General features: G+C 31.4%; 1 protein-coding gene across 5 annotated transcripts in view; it reads right to left on the bottom strand.

Moving 5' to 3' along the window:
• The window catches only part of LOC123704975 (protein cab-1), a 101850-nt gene that overhangs the window by 83239 nt on the left and 902 nt on the right, over nucleotides 1–17709 (bottom strand). The gene's annotated exons all lie outside the window — the stretch shown is intronic.

The raw sequence follows: 17709 nt of genomic DNA, 5'->3' as shown, positions 1-17709 counted from the left end.
TTTTATGAGTATATGGTTGAGTACTACGGGTATTTGATTTATTCCTTCCGTTTGTTTTACCTCGACCTCTTTGAAAATTCCCTTGATTCCTACCACATGAATAGTTGGTGAATGTATTCTTAAATTGTGTTTTTGGTGACCTTGAATTAGTATAGGAATATGATTTTCCACAGTGTCTAGATCCTTGGAGTCCCCGATGATAGGGTCTTCCTTTTGCAAAGAATACTTGGTCAGATGATGGAGAAGTCATCGTTACTTCCTCATCCTTTGCGCCTTGAATAGCGTCCTTTAACGAATTGTAATTTCGTGCAGCTATAACAGTTTTCAATCTGTCATTCCGTAGACCATCGGCGAATTTATGTATTGCCTGTTTTTCATTTATGGATTTCAGAATACTGAACGTGTCTGAATTTCCTTTTGATTGTGAGATGGTAAGGTTAACAAACAGTTGCTCGAGCTCTGTTCCAAATTTATCTATCGACCGATTTCCTTGATAACAATTTAATAGTTTTTTCTGCAAAGCGATTTCTGACTTAGTAGTTAGGAGGTGCTTTTTCATGTCACTAACCATTTCTTCTACGCTACTATAGGTATCTTTTAATCTTAATTTCGCGTTTCGTGACAACCGTGTCTTGCAAACAAATTGAATAAGATTTGTAATACTTTCTTTTGAAATCATTGTCACATATAATTCAATAGCATCTATTAACTGCAGAGTGACATTTTCTGTGTCGTCCATTACGGGCAACAGAGAAACTGCCGTTTTTAATTCAAATTCTGGTTTTGTCGACATGATTGTCATAAGATTTTTGATTTTATCAAAAAGACTATCTATTTCTAATGTTACACTTAATTCTTCTACTTTAATTTCTACCACTTGTATATAGTTTTTATACTCCTTGTATATTTGTTTAGCTACTTCGTATTTTTCGAATGCTGTTTCACTTTTAAGACGTTTAATTCCAAACTTAACTAAATATTGCTTAATTTCTAGCAAATCATTTAAATATTTTTGTAATATTATATTAGACATTTATGTTTATTATTATATATTTATATATATTATTTTTTTTAAAACATAAGTTTAACTAATATCTTAATTATATTTCTACATAAAGGATAAACGTGAGTAAATAAAAATAGATTAGAGAGAAAGGAAAAATTGCCACTTACAAGTATACTGCGAGTCACTGCACACACTAATTGCTACTTTTGAACTGGGTTTTCAAGTTGTGTTTTACTTTTTATATCCCTTTAAACCGAGGCGCGACGTGACTTCAAAACTATTTCCGTAGCTTGCCGCTGTATCTTCTTTGTAAGTCGCTTGTGCATCTTCTTGTAAACAGAATACGCCAATATTATTCCACAAATGACTGCTATTACCACGGTCAAATTGAACATAGTTTCTGATTTTTCCCAGGGTGCGATGTTGTTTGGTGCGTAGTTGTTCTGTCCGCTCTGTGTTATAAATACTTCTTCTTTTTCGACTTCTTTAGATTGCTGCTTGCCCATTTTGTCTTTACCAATCTGCGTATGTAGAATCTCTTTCCTAACTTATTTTGTATAAAAATAATTCTCCAATTCGGTGTAATTCTCCATAATAATTTATTATGAAGCCTTCGGCTCTCCGTATGAAGATGAAACTCCGATTTCAGCGCCAAATAAGGAACGTAATTCTAGAACACTATTATCCGACGCGCTCGCACTGGCAGGGTCGCCATGTGATGTGTGGTGTGCGTGGAGAGAAAATAAAACGAATGATGGTTGGTTATACACTGACTTTTATTAGAGAAATTACCCCTTTTTATAATAAAATGTAAATAGGTACTTAAACTAAATATCTATCCGATTACAGGCGTCGGATTACTATCTCTAGTTACTAATTAAGGAGAAATAATATGATATTCCAGTAACAATTAAAATAATTAAATATAATATTCTTTATAGTTTTTAAAGACACGTGTGACCTAAATTCCTTAGTGATATCTGATAGGAGTCACATTATATTTATATATAGGTATAAGTACACACCTATACCTAATACCTACATTACAAAGTAATTGTCAAATGGATTTGTACAATACGGACACAAAGTCATATAATTTAGAACTTTATCTTTAGATATAATTTTCTATAGATAGTCCTACAAACAAAGCCGTCATTATTTAAAAAGTCCAATCCAATCTAACCCAAGTACCTAATATTAAGCATATTAAACACATACCTACATACTAATTATTAATAGGTTAGATTGGATTGGAATTTTTAAAGGCTTTGTTTATAGGACTATCTATCGAATATTCGTTTTTATTAACTACTAGCTGCGCTCCGCGGTTTTACCCGCGAGGCTCCCCAGTTAGTCTTAGCGTGATGATATAATATAGCCTATAGCCTTCCTCGATAAATGGGCTATCCAACACCGAAAGAATTATTCAAATTAGACCAGTAGATCTTGAGATTAGCGCGTCCAAACAAACAAACACGTTAAACAATATAAGTATAGATAAACTACTAATATATGAAAATTCCGTCTCCATGTTAGCTTAGGGTTCACAACAGATCACAATTAATGATTCTGTATTGCGAAGGGGCGACAGTAATTACATTTGATGACCCGCATGTTAACAGCCATAAACTACTCTGCGTCGCTGATCAATACTAACTGTACTTTGGATATTTTGAATAATACATCTTCATGACAAAAGGGGTATCTAGTTCTATACCATAATATAAACAGATGAACAGAAAACAGCAAACGCAATCTAAAGTCATATTTTTAGGCAACGTTGAATAAATTTCTAAAAAACTGCTGAAATTTAATAATTTTTCTGTTTTTCAACACATGTTTATTTTAAACAATCATAACTGTCTGAATAATCAAACATTCGATAGGAAAATGACTGCTGATAAATTGATCTCCCATTCGAAGTTGTGGCTGAACATTCAGACACAGGTGTCAGGTGCAAGAGGAAAAAAAATGTGCACTCAAATTGATACTCTTTCGATTCGATTGAAATATTTGGCACAAGCACATGAGCTGCACATAAAACTGCAAGTCAAGCCATTAGTCCATTTGTGCATTCTGAATATGAATGGCGCTGTTGTTTGCGGCTTGAACAGCGACAAATTGAGGCGAACACTGTCTTTTGTATACTATAGGACTATAGGTCTATAGAACTATAGGGGGCATAAAGCTGCCCCATTTGAACGTTTATCCTCAGAGATAATGACCGAGAAACATTCTTAGATTTACTGTTTAAAATTGCGTAGAAATTTATTATTATTGTACATATTATAAAAATACTTCAGAATATTAAAATGATATATCCTGATTTTCTTATTACATTACCGTACGTTTTTATCGTGGTCATAATGATGGCATCATCATCATCATCATAAGGCCTACAGTGTGCCTTTTCGAAATGTGAACAGAACGATTTATGGACGGGTTCTTTCAAAATGAAATAGCGAAACACTAAAAGGTGACACGTGTACGGTCGTACAAGCTAGCATCAATCAACGGGTAAAAGCGTTATTTTTTATCGGGTTTTAGCGTAAAACGGTTAGGGGTGTCAACTCTTAGTAATTAGTTTACGGGATACGCTCGTTACGTGCGCGTGACACCGCAACAAAACTGTCCAACAACACTGAAAATTATTAGGTGTCGAATATTAATGTGAAAGTTGTGTTACTTTGTATAAGTATACTATTACTTATGGATAGAATTATAATTAGAAAAAATAGTTGGAAACTATAAATATGTAGTTTTATTGCTCTATTTTTAATGATAGATAATTAGCGTACATTGTCTTGTTTTTTGTTATTGACGACTTCAAAAAAAAGGAGAAGGTTCTCAATGTATGTTTTTTGTATGTATATTTTTTTAGGATTTGTTATCTCACTTTCACCTGGGTGAACTGATTTTGATGACGCTTTTTGTAAACTAATGCCTAGTGCCTTCCGATTAGTCTGAATATTGTCCAATTCTGACTATTCGGAGGCGGTTTAGATTATTGCTTTTAAAATAATTACTTATATAGCTATATCTTTATTTATATATTATACGATGGCAACCCTATCTTCTGTTGCTGGAATGTTGCAGGTGTGAAAGAGTTTCATGGCGGGTTATAGTAATTCATTTTTAATCGAGAACTCCCACGCTTTTAGTAGGTGTTGGTAATACCTTTGAACTAATTTTTATCAGCATTGCGGATTAACCATTCATGGAATAATCTTTTATGTTAATAATTCTTATCAATTTTTTATTAATCTTTAGAATTTAATTACCGCCCGGTACGTTGTTAATGATTGAGAGGAAACTTACGTTGAATCTACAACGATTATTTTTTAAATTATTTTATCACAATATGTTTTGGCACTTAAATGTTGGTACGTATAGAATTAGATTAAGATATTTTGCATACAAATCCAGGCCAGTTGTAAAAGATACAATAGTTTGAAATTATGTGTAAGTACCTACTACTAAAATGTATAAACTAATATAGGTACTAATGGGTGTTTTATTTAGTTACAAAATTAAGTAAAAGTTTAATAAATTAAATAAAGTAAATGTATAAGGATGCCAAATTGCGATGCTAGAAGCTGTACTAAAATTTTTAAATTAAATACATTTGATACAGCCCAGCGTCCAGTATATAAATATGAAAAACTTCTAAACCGTGCACACGAATATCGGTTCAATATTCGTGTGAATAGACTTCAAAATCGATTGTTTGTTCGTGGCCGCCAAGTTACACCTTTGTTTGAACTGGAATTTCCATTCATTTTACTCTTTGATTTTCATGCGTTTACATTTTTGACTATTTTCACGCCTCTAGTATATAAACAAATAGAAACAACGCGTTCCATTTCACTCCATATTTTTCGTGACTATTATTGGAATTTATCTATATCAGAAGTTAAAACAAAAATAGGAAAACGGAATACAAGCAATGAAAACATGGATCTATATTATTGTGTGTTATAACGAACAATTGTGCGATGAAGTAACCACTCTTGTATACGTAAGAAGATGACCCACTGCGTCTTAATTAATATACAGAAGAAGGCACGTTAAATGAAACCCTCGTGCTTACACTCCGAGAGTGTAAGTAGTAAGTACATTACACGTAATAAGTGCAAATGTTTTCACGTGTATTGTTAAATAACAAACTAAATAGTTTTCTATGGTTTTCACATTCATTTTATTCCGAATTGATTCAAACTTAAGAAGTTAAATTATCGATTATGATTTTAATTGATATGTAATTGTAAGAAATTACGCGTTTAGGAAATATTAAGAATTGAGGTAATGAAATAATATTCTAAGTGATGGGAAACTGATTCTGTAAGTAAAATGCTGATAAGAGAATACCAAAAGCGATTTATATTTTTTCAATGTACTTTAACTAAACGTATTTTTTCCTTATTCCTTGTTTATTAGAAGGTTCGAAAGCTTAGCTTACGCAAACAGTCGCGATCTGCTCCCATTTCCCGACTTGTTGGATGTCAATTAATTATACCCTATGCTCAAAGGCATTATATATTAACGATTCGAAAGAGAAATCGACTTAAGACGGAGTGCTCTGTGATGTACGCTTTCATTTGATCCTATTAATTAGAAAGGAAGGAACGGAACTAGGAGGAACTTCTATAGATATAATCTAGTTTTAACTTGGTGAAAATTTTCTCAGAAATTGGGTAAGAACTAGAGCTAACTGTTTTAGCTAAAGAATTAAGAAAATTAAGCTGATAGTCAATTAGTATGTGCTGGTTTAGCTTCTAACAAGGGTAAAAATATATTTTCATTTTTAGTTGTATAATACAGTGAACGTTTAGAGTGAAAATAAACACTGTTGCCCCAGGCGCGTAGGGTGACGTTTATTAGATCCGAATAGATATAAGTATGTTTTTAGAGATGCTTTCTATTTTAAGAAACGAAGAAAAGAGAGGCATTTATATAGTGTGAACTACACTATTAGAATAGTGATATAAGTGTTATTATTTATTATATAATGGTATTAAAGTTATACGATAGTCATCTCAAAGATATTAAACATATAATGAAACGAATATAATTGTACAAAATATTGTAGCAGCAAAATCTTTCAACATAATATCACAGATAATAATCTACTGAATAGTGGTAGTACATAGAAACGACTAAAATATTGAATTCTGCAACTGATACCTACAGCATAAATTCACGAACAGTTTCAGCGAAACGTTTAAAACTTCAAGTCACTGTTACCACAAGGTAACATGTAGAAATAAACTAAAAAACAGTTCAAAAGCGTAGCGCAGTTACGTCGCACTGAATGTCAAAGCACTCGGTCACTACACTTTGTTGCTTTTTAGCTCCGACCGTTCCAGCACTTTCTAGAAATTGGATCACTTTTACATGAAACTCTCGATGGAAACTGAAACTGATAAGTTGTTTTGGGCTAGTTCGTGATACGAGTTACGTTCTACTATTGTTTTAAATTATAGGGACAACTTCTGTAACTAAATTGTTTAGGTACTGGATTGAGTTGTATTTCATGTTCATTGTAATTACTTATTTAAAGAAAATATTGTTATTAATTATTTATTCCTGCTAATTATTAATTTATCATGTCACTTCTTCCTTTACGATCTTTAAAAGTTTGGATACCTAATACCTACGTATCTTTTTTTTAAATGTTATATTCTACTAAAGCCGCGTCCAAGTTTTATCAAATAGTCTCAAATAAAAAAAAATAAAAAAAAACTTTACTAAACCGTTACAAAATAATAAAATAATTTACCTTTGCATTCAGGCAAATGTTGGTGTTCTCGTTTTATTTTTATGTTTGCGTAAATTAAAGTTTTCCCCTTTCTTTATTGCTTTAATTAAAGAGTGTTTTTAAAAGGACTAATTAACTTTAGATCTTCCTAGGTATTTTGATATTTTTTTCTTGACTGCAGGGGCTTTAACGTCAAGTAAAGGATTTTCTACTTTGTGTTATTTTTAGCCGTAAATTGCAAAGAAGGCTGATTAGATTTCTCAACAAAAATATAAACGCAAAACTAATTGATATCAAAGTATAGTAAGAAAAACTGTTGTGCCTGTCAAGTTTTAAATAAGTAGATAATATTAAAAAAATATGCTTTAAAGTTGTATACGTGGTAACATAATTTATATGAAAATCCCTTTTCTAATAATTATATTATGTACTGAATATAATATACTTTATTTTTATCTTTTAAATAACGTAACTATAGTCCGTTGTCCATTTCATTACAATAGACGCTCCACGTGCCAACCCACGGTAGAGAAATATTCAAGACAAATTCAATATGTCGGATCAGAATATCCATTTTAATTCAGTCTCACACAATATGTTACTATATTCAGCGAATAATTCAAATCTATATTTAGATATAATAAATGAAACGTTAAGACTTTTTTACATCTAAAATATAGTAGATTCTATATTATTAATTTATTATAGTTCATTGTACAAACATGAATGGACAAAGCTGAAAAAAAGAACAATATCACAAAAAGGCATAATTTCTACAAAAGGCCTTATTGCTGAACAGCAATCTCTATCAGGCAACCTGGTAGGTACTAGGTAGGTCTATATAAACGTCTTTAAATGAAAAAAAAATCATATAGGTATTATGATACATAAAAAAATTATGAATTAGTTTTCATAAAATATAGTACCTAATAGCATTTCAATTTCTATAAGCTATAAAATTATCAAAACAAGCCAGTTACTGTTAGGAAATATAAGCAGCAAATTATTTAGTTATCTTGCCTCATTAACTATGTAACCCGTAGGTTGTATCAAAAGAGCGTTGTTATTTGCTGTTAGTTTAAACACATCACTTTAGTTAAAGCTGTCGAAATAATAATTTGCTTACAAAGGTTTACATCTGTTTAATATTACCGGGTTTTGTGCTGTTATCTATATACAATATACATCTATAATATAAAAATGAATCCCAAAATGTGTTGGTAAGCGCATAACTCGAAAACAACTGAACCGATTTCGTTAATTCTTTTTTTATTACTTGAAGTACGAGGATGGTTCTTATGGAAGAAAACGTAAAAATATACCACGGGCGAAGCTGGAAGAATAAATATGTCAGACTCAGGATAATTTAATTAGAACGCGTTAATCTTAGAAACTACTAACGTTCGAATTGAATAATTATGTTTGTGTCGGTTAGTACATTTATCGAAGACTATAACATCATCCATACTCCTACTGCAATAATACGGGTGAACCGCAGCGCATACATAATACATATTTAGATTAAAAAAAATAAAAAATAGTTACTCTACACATTTATTTATTTATTTATTAATACTTTATTGCTCTTAGAATCATTACAATAATACTTAATCTAAGAATACATTACAACAATTGGCGGTCTTATCGCTATGCAGCAATTTTTTCCAGACAACCGGACGTACGGAGTGAAATTAAATTAGAGGAAAGGTGAAGGGTAGAGCATAAATATATATTTATAAAAGAAATAAAACAAATAAATATAAGACTAAACATTATAACGGGTTGAATTTAATATAGTAATGGATAAACGTATTTGCCTGTAAATTGCGGCATGACTGTGGATCCTATTATTCCTATTGTTACGCATAATAACGCGATGATTTCCGATCGTTCAATCATACATACACTATTGTTAATTAATACCAATTGAGGTTTAATGTGCTTACGCTTCAACTATTATAGTTGTTTGATGTTAAACGATGTATTCATTATGGTGATTTGTTATTTGGTAAGCGTGTAAACAAATCAAGAATGATTTTCAGTATATTCTAACCGACTTAAAAAAAAGGTTCTCAAGTGTATATTCTTGCGTTTTGTTACCTCAGAGTTTTTGATTTGGTGAACGGATTTTAATAATTGTTATGTGAAAAATGATGCCTTTCGGTTGGTGTCACTTGTTATAGTCACAATATACAGATACATACGTAGTATATATCTGTCAACTGTGGTTATAGTTCCTAGTTCTGTCAGTTGAAGTGTGGTTGTAGGTGGTTTAGTTAATTGTTAAAAATTATAATTGTAATTTACAAATGTCAGGTTTTATTTGACTAAGTGTCCGCCTTAATTAAGCTTATATCACACAGCTTATACAGAAAAAAATAGTAATTTATAAACCCTTTAAAATGTAACTGCTCTTATTTTAATAAACGCAACCATAGCTTTGTGAAGTAGGTATCGCTTAGAGCAATCAACATTCACATTTGTATGAAAAAGCGCAAAATGCGGGAATTAGAACGAGTTACTTCAGCCTCAGCTTTGAGTCTAGTGGTTTAATTAATTATACAAAAGAACAACGTTGTTGGTCATGTATAAAATATTTAGAATTCTTATAGGACTGTTTTTTGGTGCTAAATAGCAGACACCTGCGAATATGTGCGTGGTAACTAAATGAGAATTGAATTTACTTTAATAATATTAAAAAGCTGAAGAGTTTGTTTGTCTGTTTGAACGCGCTAATCTCAGGAACTACTAATCCGATTTGGAAAATTCTTTCGGTGTTAGATAGCCTATTTATCGAGGAAGGCTATATATCATCACGCTAAGACCAATAGGAGCGCAGAAATGCGGGTGAAACCGCGGGGCACAGCTATTATGATATACAAGATTTCAATCGTTCACATAAATTTAATATTATATGTATTCTTGTTAAATAGTTTTTCATTTTTCTTCTTGTTATGAATGACATAGGTATATTATACAAGTGCAATAACTTTAGCAATAAGCATATTATAATTTTTAACATTCAAATTATACAATATATTATTACGTATAATAATGATATACTATCTGTGTATTCAAATACAATATATTATATTATAATCAAGACTATTTCATTGCAATTTGCAAACCAATAAAATCTAATTGCTGAATGTTGAGTGAATAAATATTTGAGTTTTAGATTACGCAGTTTGCTACTAATCAGGATATTAATTTTCAGTGCAATTTTCGAACACGGGTAGTTTCGATTTACGTTGTTTACGTTATTCATCGTATTATATAAGTTATATATACATAAGTTACTAGCGGTCCGCCCCGGCTTCGCCCGTGGTACATATTTCGCAATAAATTTCTCAGGGTCAATTTCATCAAAATCGGTTGAGAGGTTTATGCGTGAAAACCATACATACACACATACATAATTACAATATTAGTATAGATTACTTGTGCTTATAGGCAATGATTATTAAATGTGTTAGACGTTGTATCAAATGTATGAAATTGTCCTAAAGGTTACTTCCATTAAACTATAATTGTGAACAATAGGTATGTTTTGACAAACGTATCTATTTCTTATGTTTCCTATCTGTCTGCTTATATGACTGCAAACGTTGTGTAAATTACTGAAATAATAGCAAGCGTGTACGTGTAGCTGGACAGTGAACCTGTTAAAACAACGAAAGATAACAACTACCCCGTGGGTCGTAGACTGCCATTCATTTTTAACCGACTTCAAAAAAAAGGAGGAGGTTATCAATTCGGCCGGTATTTTTTTTTTTTTATGTATGTACACCGATTACTCCGAGGTTTCTGAACCGATTTACGTGATTCTTTTTTTGTTCGATGCGGGATGGTGTCGAATTGGTCCCATAAAAATTTTATTCGGATAGGCCCAGTAGTTTTTATTTTATGAGCATTTTTGTCTGTAGGTATTTGTAAATTTTGCAAGTGCAAGTTTGAAGTCGGTTGTTTTTAACGCAGTTATCACTTGTGTTATCTATATTGATAAAAATAATACGTCACCATGCGATATCCACTATCCATCCATGCAAATCTATACTAATCTATACGGGAAAGTTTAAGTGATAGTTTGTTTGAACACTCTAATCTCAGGAACCAAGGGTCCGAGGAACTCAGGCACTACTAGCACAAAATATAGTATACCTACCAATCTAATAGTACTAAGTAGTACATAACATAAGTATTTACTTATATTATGTACTGCGTAGTACTATTAGGTGTATATTCTGTGCTAATAGTTCTTGAGATTAGCGCGTTCAAACAAAGAAAATCTTTCTCTTCACCTCCTAATTATAAACCACAAGCTGTTTTTGAAACAGTTTTTTTTTTGTAAATTATTATTATATTATACGTATTTATGAGTAAATAACACATTTCATTTCACAGCTCACTTACGCTAATGACACCTATGCAAATAGGCAAAATTGGTATAAAATACAAAATGATTTTAGTAAAATTGTTGCTTTTCAGTTTGAAACACTATTTAAAAGTTGTATTTGATCTGTGTTTCATCAAGAGTAAGTTACTTTTATTACCGGATTCAAATAACATCGTAGTCAATGAATAAAACTACCTACTTACAACCCAATCTTGATGAATCTTTTATCTCGCAAATGTTACTTGGTAAGACTTGAGTATAACAATAGAGATATGTATGGACGTGCGTTCCTATATTCACTACTAACTTTGTATAATTGTTTGAAATATTGTCCTTATTATTTTCGTAGTTTTTAGAAATGACAGCTTATGGAATCGAAGTATAATTATACCCTTCATTGTTCATTAATTAGTTAACCCTATATTTCGTAAAACGCGTCTATATCAGATAAATTCAGTTTGTCAATTACGAAATAAACCAGAACTAGGGAATAAGGAGAAAATTTATTATTTTAGGTACGGCACAAATTCATGGAACTCAAATAGCGCAGACAAGCACTTGCGAAGTAAAATCTTCTTACATTTAGCGGATGATAAATATGATTTTCATTGCCCTCGTCGAAAAACCTAAGCCGACCGTAATTTAATCGTAGTACGTAAGTATAAAACCTCTTTGGGTATATGACATGTTATATTTTATCTGTGGCAAATTTTATAACGAAAGCTTGTATTCACATAAGTATCCAAGTTCGATAGAAGTTCTCATCAAGTACTGGTATCAAACATTACGTTTTGTAGACAATAATTAATTTATATCTGATTACCTAACTCATCATCATCATCATCATCAGCCCATATACGTTCCCACTGCTGGGACACGGGCCTCCTATGAGGGTACAGGCCATAATCCACCACGCTGGCCAAGTGCGAGTTGGCGGATGACACATGTCGTCGAACTTTTTAATTCTTCGACATGTCGGTTTCCTCACGATGTTTTCCTTCACCGTTCGAGCAGTGGTGATGTTACAACATGCGCAGATAAATTGAAAAATCAATTTATTTCCTGCGCGCTCGCCTGGTCTCGAACCACGGACTTATCGATTCGAAGTCCGAGGTCTCACCACTGAGCCACCACTGCTCTGATTACCTAACTATTGTTATCATTTTACTCATTTAACAAAATTATTTTATTTTTGTTTTTATCTGAAGTATCTATCTATACCTTTAACGTGACGTTAGCAAAAAAGGTAAGTTACGCTTTGCGATAAAAATAACACTTTAAAACTGGTCATAAAGCCACAGAAAGTCTTTAAAGTAAGTACACGTGTCATGGCAATACCGTCACGTCCGCGTCGTGGAGTAAAGCGATGATTTTGGTATCTTTGAATCTTGCCAAAGAAGTTTCACTTCTGACACGTGTGCTCGGCACACACGCTCTTTTATAAGTATCAAAGATCAGAATGAAAATGTAAGTTATGCGGTATTTAACATGAAGGGATGCAGCAAAAAAGATGAAGCGAAAATTTAACAGCACTTTATTTTAACTCTATTTTATGTTCAGTTGATTTAATTACATTTTCATCACTGGCGAGCTGAACCGGCACATTTTCTAGGAAATGATTATGCGCACAAAAAGTGTCATGTTTATTGAATTACTTTGACATTGGCGTTCATAGAATGCATCATATTTAGATTCCAGCTTCAGTGTTAACAGGATTAAGACATGAATGCTTCATAAACGTTGTGTACGAGATCGTACTTCCCTACTTATGAACGAATCTATACTCATATTGTAAAGGTGAAGAGTTTGTTTGTTTGTTTTAACGCGTTAATCTTGGGAACTACTGGTTTACCCATTTATCGGGGAAGTCTATAGGCTATAATTATTAGAACAGGAACTATATGGGTTTGACAAAGCGGGCGAAGCCGCGGGCGGAAAGCTGGTTTTTAATATAAAGATATTGCTTTCCCATGGATGACTAGAATTCTTTTCTAAGGGATTTTTTACTAACGCACAAGATTAATTACTTTCGAGAAGATATTGAAGATTCGTTCGGCGGGAGTAGCTGGGTTGTGATCTCTTTATATTGGTTTCATGAGCGATTTGCAAGCATATTTATTAGAGAGTTGATGACATGACCTTACCCTATGATCGCCTGTTTCCTAAAATGAATACTTTTATTGTACCTTCTTGCGTAGGTAACTTATGCGCATTCTGCGGCTCGCTCATGAGCGGATCGATTTAATTTTTAAACGTTTCGGTTTTCAAAAAATATTAAATTCAAACTTATTAAAATTAATAAATACATAATTGAATTTTTTTTTACGCTCGAGTTACATATGATTTCTTAACGTAAATGTTTTCCTTATTAATGTTATAACAGGTTTCACGAACTTTGCAGACATCTTTTGTTAGTTTGTTTAACAACATTGCATTACGAAATAAATTGTTATCCTGCAAAGTTAAATGAAATAAGAAAGAGTCTATTTTTAACGTTCCCGTGTATACGTTATTACCTTGATAAAAATCTAGCTTATTAAGGGGTAAGCCAGTTTCTCCGAGAACAGTGGAGTTGCTAGCTTCAAGACTGGATTTAAAAATAAGTGTTGAGATAAACAACAGCTCTGCAGGAAGTTGGTTGGATTATCAGTGGTTCTTGACTCTTAAGCCTATAGATATGTTGTTTTTGCATTACCTTATGATGTAGATTTTAAATAAAACATCTGCTATTTTTCGACCTCGGTAAAAATATGTACGTTTAAACGTAAAAAACGTTTTAATAATCTAAACTATTGTTTCCTCTGTCCTTGATATGTGTACAAAGTTTGAATAAATATAAACTAATACCCGCTAAAAGTGGGTCAGTCTACTTCTTTACACTACAAAGGATATTATTTATTTGTTTAATTTAATTACACACAAACATACAGCAGCTAATAAAAGCGTGTTTAAAAGAGTAAAAGCTCATATTTCAGTAGGATAAAATCGTGATGGATTACTGGAAGACTCACACCGTGGGCGCAATAATTACGATACTGAGAAAAAATAATCGGTTATTACAAAGAGAATCAATTTTAATCCTTGTTTAATTACCGTACCTCGCTTTTATACTTTTTACGCCTCGAGAACTAACATTTTGAAATTAAAAAGCGATTTTCTATCGAGAAAGTTCTAGGGTTTTCTTTAGTTTTTGCTCCCTATTTTAATACAAGGTGTTGTTTGTTGAAAGAAAATGTAATTTTGATACCGTATCTAATAACTATAATTCTTTAGATTCATGATTTTGTTTTGATTAATTTATTTTATAGATCTTTCTTGTTATTCAGTTACGTCTAATAAAAATAGGAATTCCGTTTGAATTATGCAGATAGGTACGGTATCTCCGGAAATTATAACTTTATGTTTTAAGTAATTACTAACAGCTGAATCATTAATAATATTTTACTATATATTATAAAGACAAGTTGATCTAGAGTCCAACACGGACTGTTACTGAGGACAAAAAAATCTAAATGAGCTTCTTCGTCGTCGAATTTTTAAAAGGAAAAAAATACAACAATATAAAACTAAAAATACAACTTAGTAAGTACTAAGTCGTTTTAAAACCCCTACATCCTTATACTGCTTATCCAAAAATAATTAAATTTCAAGTTCATACTATGTAATAAAGATATAAATATATAGAGTTACTAGTGGTCCGCCCCGGCTTCGCCCGTTGTACATATTTCGCAATAAAAGGTAGCCTATGTCCTGTCTCGGGTATCAAAATATCTCCATACCAAATTTCATGCAAATTGGTTCAGTAGTTTAGGCGTGATTGAGTAACAGACAAACAGACAGACAGTTACTTTCACATTTATAATATTAGTAAGGATAACTTCACATAGACACGTCGGCACTAATTCAACAGCTTATTGTCTCTTCATCTTAAATCTAACATCATAATACGTCACTGGGGAAAGGCTGCCGTTATAGAAAAGAAATGATCGCTTACACGGGTTTACTGCATTCCTCTTTTGAAAGCTTCAAGTTCTATTAATATCATAAATTGCGACCTTGCTGAAAGCTCCATTGTAGTTCTATCGAAGAGTTAATTTAAACTCTAATCTGACGTCTGAACTTTGCAGCGTTATTTATCACGCTGAAAGCCATTGTTTATTATATTTTGCTAGGGTTTTAATTTTTATAATCATTATTCTAAAAGTTCAAAGTAATTACTACGCTCTGAGAATAAATGTATAGTTCGTTTGCAATGTATTTACGTTTAATATATTAATTTTGATTTTAAATAATATGATGACATAACGGTATGGAAAAAAGTTATTTATTTTATGAAAAAATAATTAAGGTTATTATCATTGTAGTTGATTCGTTTTTATTATTTTTGTAAGCTGTCTGTATTTTGACTAAGGGAATCATTATTTATTTTGTACTGAAGTTTCTCAGCCTGTGATCAATGCCCCTCTATAGATATTAATTCTTAGTGTTTATACTATGGTATACTTTTTATTAAATAGTCGTAGGTAAGCCAAATTAGGTACTATGAGTGAAGTAAGCAGCCCGTATTTTATATGCATGGAAATTTAAACTACTTTAGATAATATCTTAGCTGATATTTGCTTTCCTAAATTGCTTGAAGGTTATAATTTTCGTGTGTTTAATATAAATTTGCGAGGTTTAACACGAATTTTTAACTTCTGCGTTGAAGTGTTAGTGTTATAGGTAGTGTTCGATTAGTTTTTTGTAGGAAGGGCGTATTTTTTATATTATTTTTCTTCGAAAACATTAAATTGGCTTAATGATATGAAAAATTAAAGTTCACAATAATGTGCAAAGTCAAGGTCTATGTTTTTCAACAATTACGCTGTCGCAAAGCTCCTCCGGGAGTATTTATGTGACTCGCGTGTTCAAGGCTTAATACACATTAGTTTTATTATTTAAACATATCGTAATGGAATTAAAACAAATATACTTATATATATTATTATGTTTATTACAAATATACTTTCATTTTTTGTATAACTTCGAATAGGGTTTTTACGATAAACTACAACTTGTTTGAAACTTTCATAGTAACTTGATTAATTCATATCCTATACATGCATAACTAGCACAAACACGCGGCGGCGTCTTCTCTTTTACTTATAACAAATATCGTCTAAAAATATAAAGTAGGTAACCGTGCGCCTTTCAAGTAGGAAAACTATTTGCATATATTAAAATTCCAGTAATTTTCATGTCATGTGATATGACGCATTTATTTTTTGTCAAAAGTAAAGTATGATAGAATATTGTATTACTTATCTATATTTAGATTCAAGACAACAAGAACAATAGTCTAGAACTTTGGAGATCGTAGTCGTAGATAGGACTCATCTGTTGTATCTTAAAACTTTTACCATAAACTACTAGTCTAGATTACGTTTTGACAATTTCATAGAGGATTTACTTATACCTATATTTTAGATAAGATTTCATGTATCATTTGGATTATCTCACTTGTCTGATTTTCACTTTAATATAGGGTAGGTTTAATAAGTAGGTACTTATTTTGTCAGCATGTTTTTTTTTTAATTGGTCAGTCCTTTTCTTACGGGGTGTAAAAAGAAGTAGACTTGAATATTATTTGTTTTTGTTTTTTTATTAATGTGTTCTTAGGTATTTTATAGCATGACATGCAGAATGTAGGTATTCAAGAATACCTACTTCTTGTGTATTATTTTAACTTATCTTTTGTTATCATAGAAATTGCAATAATTATAAGTAGGTAGGTTTACCTACTAACTTATAAGTCGCTAAAATGTATTAAAGGTATATTTTAATAATGTTAAAGGCATTAGCTTAATCAAAGAGTTATAATAATTATTGTTGTAGGAATTTATTTAAAAAAAATAAAAGATATACCCGCAAAAATTCCTACCACAAACAATTTTAGTAATAAATGTTTACTTTTACGCGCTTTTTCCATTTATTGGAATCAAATTTAATAGTTGTGGCATTTTTATTTCTCTGGTATCGACGTTTAATTGAATTTTGGCTGACTTTAAACAACTTTTCGCGTATTTCTATATTGTGTTTTGGATTTTGTTATATTATGTTTTTGTTTGCGGTCTATTTTTTTTTGAGTGCAGAGATAATAGAATATCCATACCGAAGTTTTTTTTAAATTATTTTCTTGTCCATGTACATTGTAGGGGCTTAACCATAGGTACATAAACTTTATTGGAAGGACTACCGAATAAACAATACTGTAAGTATTTATGAAAGAAAATAATTTTAACAGATAGTTAATTTTTAAAGCATATCTGTTAAAATTTGGTGAAAAGTAGTTTTTTGCCATGACAGGAGTTTATACTTATTTTCTCATATACCTAATTATTTAATAGCAATTTTAGTCGTGGTTCAATTTATTTTTAATAATGGAAGATGAATTATCTTTCTATTTCTGTGCTCGATATTTTCATACGCCGGCTTGCATAAAGTACTTAATTTATCTTGTACGGTGCATTCTTTACTTTACTTTGCTTGTTTCTTATTTATTTTATCATT

Source organism: Colias croceus, chromosome Z, assembly GCF_905220415.1.
Source record: "Colias croceus chromosome Z, ilColCroc2.1".
Taxonomy (NCBI): domain Eukaryota; kingdom Metazoa; phylum Arthropoda; class Insecta; order Lepidoptera; family Pieridae; genus Colias; species Colias croceus.
The sequence above is the reverse complement of the archived record's forward strand: the minus strand, read 5'-3'. Positions and strand labels throughout refer to the sequence as shown.